The sequence below is a fragment of the Globicephala melas genome, chromosome 4, assembly GCF_963455315.2.
Source record: "Globicephala melas chromosome 4, mGloMel1.2, whole genome shotgun sequence".
In the NCBI taxonomy this organism is placed as follows: domain Eukaryota; kingdom Metazoa; phylum Chordata; class Mammalia; order Artiodactyla; family Delphinidae; genus Globicephala; species Globicephala melas.
This window is the reverse complement of record NC_083317.1, coordinates 114,688,788-114,695,662: the sequence shown is the minus strand read 5'-3', so window position 1 is coordinate 114,695,662 and position 6,875 is coordinate 114,688,788. Positions and strand designations below refer to the sequence as shown.

Below are 6,875 nucleotides of genomic sequence, written 5' to 3'. Positions count from 1 at the left end.
ACATATACATATGTTCCCATATCTCTTCCCTCTTGTGTCTCCCTCCCTCCCTCCCACCCTCCCTATCCCACCCCTCCAGGCGGTCACAAAGCACCGAGCTGATCTCCCTGTGCTATGCGGCTACTTCCCACTAGCTGTCTACCTTACGTTTGGTAGTGTATATATGTCCATGCCTCTCTCTCGCTTTGTCACAGCTATCTTTTTAATACATAAAGAAAAGCTTTCCCCCAACCCCCTAGCTGACTTTCTTTCATACTTGGTAATATTAATGTGATATACACATGCATCCATTCTTTCCACGCAAAATTACTGCACATAAGTATCAGGTAAATACTCTTTCTTATGAGTTATTAATAATCTGGCCCTGAATATTGGGCACAATCATTAATTATAGAGCTGAGGAGAGCTTCTTGCTTGAATTACTATAGGAATCACCCATGTGTCTTCTACCCACTGAAAACCCTGTTAAAATAACAGTAATTTGCTAAACTGGTTAGAGTAAATAATCCAACTCACAATATTTTTCCTTCTGGTCTTCTCAGTTACCATATATAAATAAATCAGAGTATTTACAACACATTCTCTAGATACAGATTTAGGTGACATGAGGGATATAAAAAGATTTTCCATGCACAAGATCCTTTCAGATTTATTAGGGAAATAAGACCTATGTTCAAAAGAAACTGTGAGCAAGAATGAAATATTCCTATATAAGTAATACTTCTATTTTAAATTGTCATTCTGTTTAGTTGGCAGTTTCCCAAACTTACACACCTGTTCCTTTAACCTACAATTCTCTTCCTTTCTCTCCCTCTTCCTCCATATGCTTTGAAACTCAGATCGAGCATTAGCTCCGGTATAAAACTTTGTCCAACCATCCACACCTTCTTTGTGTACCCTCTGCAAAATGTTTCAACAGCGCAAGCTATCAATTCTTACATGTATTTGTTTGCATGTTCATCTCATGCAAGATTACACTCATTCAACTTTGCGTACCTGATAACTAGCACAACACTGGAAACAGTGGAGACCAACCAAATATGTGAATAAAACAATGAGAGTTTGACTATTTAAAAAGGAGACAAGAATACAATACTGTAAGGACCAAAAGAAGCACAGGAGTCATTTGAGATCCCTTCATGGTGAAGGAATGAACTAGAACTAGAAGCATGCTTACCCTAAAAGAAAAATATCTGGTCTTTGAATTAATTTTAAGTTATTTGCAGTGAGAAATAAGATCATACTTTACTGTTCCTGGGCTACAAACTTTGAAGACTAAATACATTTTCCTGCTTCTGTGCTAAACAAAACTGGGACTGGGCAAAAGCAACTTAGCAGCTTGCTATAGGAAATACTTGCTTTGGAAGATAAGTCTATGAACCAACCAAAATAGCTTACTTATAAAGACTAATAGCTCACTTCAAGACCTTCTCCTTATCATGTCCACCAAACCAAAGCTACTTTGTTAAAAATTTTGCCAATCCCAGTTTCCTCCCTTGCAATATCAGCCTTAAAAATCACCTAGGGCCCTATATACTTGCTCCTGGAAATTCTCCCTTCACAGACCTGGCTAAAAATCTATCATACTGGTGTTCTTTCTTACTGTAAGTCTAACAAACTCAGATTTGCATGATCAACATGTGTTTCTGATGGTCTTTTGGTGGAGCTAAAGGCCAATAGTAGCCTTAAAATGAATTTGACATATACCCAGCTTTGAAGAAAGTATATCTGATGTAGGAAAGCAACTTTTGTGTTATTTACCTTAGATTGTATTCTTCTCCCCAAATATGAGGAGGTATGAGTAATTTACAAAAACATGAAGTATTTTTGTTCATTTTTAAAGTGACAGCTAAAGTTATCAATTTTTTCCCTTGCTTCCTCTGTTAAGAATTATTTCCTCATATTTTCATACTCAAATTTATTGACTGGTATTACCTTAAAAATAACCATTTATTTCATTTATCTTTAACAGCTTTATTAGGGCCCATTTATTATAGGAAATGTACATTTCCTCTAAAAGAATTCCCAAGACATAAAACCACTGTCTCCTTTTCAAAATGTTTTAACCTAATGAATATCCATGAGAAAGAAAATATACTGTCACCATTCTATTACAAGATGTTACTTATAGAAATTTTATATATTTCAGTTGCTTTACTATATCAAGTTACAACTGGTTGTCATCATCTCTGAAACCTGAAATCTATAATCTATGTTGGATGAATAAAACAAAAATGAAAAAAAAAGTAAAATAAATGCTTGGTAAATAAATAAATGGATAAATGAATTGTTATACATTGACATAATTCTAGGAAGCCACAGGTGCCTAAGTATTTCAATGAATATATTGTCATTTTAAGAATTACTGACTGCCAATCTTTCTTTATCTCTTATCCTTCAAAAGGCTCATATCCATCTACCTTTGTGTGTGCTATTTTAATCATTATTTTTTATAGCCCATATGTTTTATTTTCCATTTTCCTTTATTGTTTCCTTTTAGCATTACTTACTTGTTTCCTTTTGTAGTTTATTTGATCCATAAGGATCTTATAAAGAAAGTATTTTTTAAATTAATTCAACATTGCTAGGTTCTCATTAACTTCATTTCATATGCTTAGCATAGCTTCGACTTCTTATTTACACCTTAGTGCAAATTTCTTCACTTTCTTGGAGTTTAAGTAAAAAATGTTATACAACATTGTAAATCAACTATACTCCAATAAAAATCAATTTTAAAAAGGTAGAATAATTAAAACACAGCATGGAACAATAAGGGAAAAAATACTGTTTTTAGATACTAGTTGTAATAAGTGATAAAGAAATTTTTAAAAGGAAATTCTATATTTACATAGATGAGATAGATATAAAAATTCTAAAGGAAAAACACTAAATAAGAAGAAAGTAATACATACATTAAAGACATATGAAAAAGTACATTTAGGTGAATTAATTTTCATTGCTTTAAATCACAAGACAAAGTTTGGCATTCAGTCTTCTAAATAAAATGGTTTTTAGCTATGTCTTGATCAAATGTCACATTAGAGACTAGAACACCGTATGGCTCATAGTAGAGGCTCAATACATATGTTTCTTCAAATATATCTAACAAACTTACCAAAAATTGTGATGTTAAAATTTTCTGTCCTCAGCAAATGTTAACAGATTGCAGAAGGCCACAGGCTTCTGGATTAATGTATCATTAAGGGAACAGCTGCCACTATTTTTAATGAGGTTCCTTTTCCAATGACGTAAGCAAAATTATTAGGTTATAGGTTTTCTAATACCCAATATCAGCCTGATCATTTTCACTGGTAAGAGCAAAGTTTTTACAAGTCCTCTTTCTCTGAAACCATCAAAGATTACAATGACTACCCCTAACTGTTAAGGCCATTTGGAAAGCTGATATGTCTCAAAACCTCAGAAGGGATACTCCTATAGGTAATGGACTTTATTCAAAGAAGTCTGATTTCAACTCAATCCAAAAATCATTTCTTAGTTCTCATTGTGTGCAAAGCTTTGGACCAGGCACTGAGGGGCTATGGAGACCAGAAGACACAGAGGATGATCTTAAGGAACTTGCCCTCAAGGAGCTGGCCTTCAAGTAAAAGAATAATAAACACAAATAGGCAGTGCACTCAGCAGTCCCACAGATCTCTCTCTTGCTCCAACGATGTTTGGACGGAACAGACCGCAGGGACATCCCTTGCTCTAGCCTCTGACCACTCTCCAACCTTTTTTCCAGTCACAACCTTTGGAATCAGCCACTCAGCTATCCTTCGTCACCAGAACTAGCCAACGCCATTTTTTGAGCTTAACATCTTATTACTGATCAACCATGAGCTCCCAGATTTGTCAGAATTATTCCACCGAGGTGGAGGTCGCCATCAACTACCTGGTCAATATGCATCTGCAGGCCTCCTACACCTACCTCTCTTTGGACTTCTATTTCGACTGTGACTATATGGCTCTGAAGGGCATGGGCCACTTTTTCCATGAATTGGCTGAGGAGAAGCGCGAGGGTGCCAAGAGTCTCTTGAAAATGCAAAAGCAGCACGGTGGTCGTGCCCTCTTCCAGGATGTGCAGAAGCCATCTCAAAATGAGTGGGGTAAAACCCAGGACACTATGGAAGCTGCCATTCTCATGGAGAAGAACCTGAACCATGCCCTGGGTTCTGCCTGTGCAGGCCCCCACCTCTGTGACTTCCTAGAGAGCCACCTCCCAGATGAAGAGGTGAAACTCATCAAGATGGGTGACCACCTGACCAACCTCTGCAGGCTGGCTGATCTCTAGGTTTGCCTGAGCAAGAATTCCTTCAAAAGGCTCATGCTCAAGCACGACTAGGAGCCTCCGGAACCCAGTGGCCTTTGAGGAGCCCTCTCTGGTGTCAGGGCTTCTGCCTGAAGCCCCTCTCTGTAGCCACTAGGCAGCTATTTAACCACTCTGGAGCACTCTCACCCAAGCCTTGGACCAAATGGAAACAGGAAAGCTTTTTGAAGCAGAAAGAAAGAAAAGAAAGAAAGAAAGGAAGGAAGAAAGGAGGGAGGGAGGGAGGGAGAGAAGGAAGGAAGGAAGGAAGAAAAGAAACACAAATAACTGTAATTCAAAGTAAAGTGACATATTTGTACAAATGGAGATAAAAGAAATATGATTGGGAGACACAGGGAGAGAGGTTATGATCTCCAAAAGTGAAACTAGAAAAGCTTTTAGGATTTTCTAGTTACTGATTAAGTATTATGTCAAATACAATTGTGAGGAAGAGAGAGAAGATATCTTAGGTGAAACAGAGACACAGATGTCTGCATATGCATGGCTTGGACAGAGACAGTGAAGATTATGGAATATGGGAGGATATACTGCAAAGAAAAATTGGAAATGTGTCAGGGACAAGATTGTGAAGACCTTGAATATCATGCTAAGGAATTTGTATTTATACCCTCTGCCCCACATACATGCTCCAACAGTAGCCAAGATCTTAGCTATACTAGAATTGCTTCAGGAAGATCAAACTCTCGAAGACTCATTTACCCCTTGATGCATTTTCAGAATATTGATTCTTGGTTGCTTATTCGTACTTTCAGGTTAAAAACAAACAAACCACTAAAAAGCCCTGTATTGAGCTAATCTTTAATATAATGAATATTTTTATTTTGTTACTTATAGCTAACCCTTTCTCCCACTTATTGAGCCACTGGCAATACAAACAATGTCTGGTTGACAATTTCCCCATCTCAGCTCTGTGCAGGAAATCTACATGTTTCTCATGAAAGTCATGTGGCAAGAGCACCTCCCATTTATATAGTGCTTTACTGTTTGCCACCCATTTTCAAATACATTGTGACTCTGTCACATAGTGTAACACTTTATCGTGCCCTGTAATTTGACAAACTTTATGCCAAGCTCTTTATATTCAACCCTATTTAGAAATGAGAATATTAAGAGTTATAGACATTAAGAGACTTCACAAGGTCACAGAACTAATAACTAGAAATAAGATCAGGGCTAACTCTAGAATTTCTACATTAACTATCATGCTATATTACTTCCTTTATAAACACACATACCACAAAACTAGTTATGACATTTTCATCAAGCCAACAACACATTTTTGTAAGTCAATGACTTTCTAGACTTTGTTCTTCTAAATTCTTAATTCAATTCAGACTACTATTAAATTGATTTTACTGCTTCAATGCATCCAAAACTATCAAAAATGTACCATTTAATCTTTACTTATCTGGACTATGCCAGCCAAGAGAACAATGCACTTGAAGTTGTATGCCACAGTTTATGGATTAAAGGATATTATTAAAGGATAAATGGAGAAGGCAGACAGCAGAAGCAAGAAGAACTACAATCCTGCAGCCTGTGTAAAGAAAACCACATTCACAGAAAGATAGACAAAATGAAAAGGCAGAGGACTATGTACCAGATGAAGGAACAAGATAAAACCACAGAAAAACAACTAAATGAAGTGGAGATAGGCAACCTTCCAGAAAAAGAACTCAGAATAATGATAGTGAAGATGATCCAGGACCTCAGAAAAAGGATGGAGGCAAAGATTGAGAGATGCAAGAAATGTTTAACAAAGACCTAAAAGAATTAAAGAACAAACAAACAGATGAACAATACAATAACTGAAATGAAAAATACACTAGAAGGAATCAATAGCAGAATAACTGAGGCAGAAGAACGAATAAGTGACCTGGAAGAAAGAATGGTGGAATTCACTGCTGCAGAACAGAATAAAGAAAAAGAATGAAAAGAAATAAAGACAGCCTAAGAGACCTGTGGGACAACATTAAATGCAACAACACTCACATTATAGGGGTCACAGGAGAAGAAAGAGAGAAAGAACCCAAGAAAATATTTGAAGAGATTATACTCGAAAACTTCCCTAACATGGAAAAGGAAATAGGCATGCAAGTCCATGAAGCGCAGAGAGTCCCAGGCAGGATAAACCCAAGGAGAAACACGTCTAGACACATAGTAATCAAATTGACAAAAATTAAAGACAAAGAAAAATTATTGAAAGCAACAAGGGAAAAATGACAAATAACATACAAGAGAACTCCCATAAAGTTAACAGCTGATTTCTCAGCAGAAACTCTACAAGCCAGAAGGGAGTGGCATGATATATTTAAAGTGATGAAAGGGAAGAACCTACAATGAAGATTACTCTATCTGGCAAGGATCTCATTCAGATTCAATGGAGAAATCAAAAGCTTTACAGACAAGCAAAAGCTAAGAGAATTCAGCACCACCAAACCAGCTCTACAACAAATGCTAAAGGAACTTCTTTAAGTGGGAAACACAAGAGAAGAAAAGGACCTAGAAAAACAAACCCATAACAATTAAGAAAATGGTAATAGGAACA

The 6,875-nt window shown here is 36.6% G+C and overlaps 1 pseudogene; it reads left to right on the top strand.

Moving 5' to 3' along the window:
- The first annotated feature begins 3,835 nt into the window (after nt 1–3,835).
- LOC115846158 (ferritin light chain pseudogene) lies at nt 3,836–4,291 on the top strand (annotated as a pseudogene).
- The last annotated feature ends 2,584 nt before the right edge of the window (nt 4,292–6,875 follow it).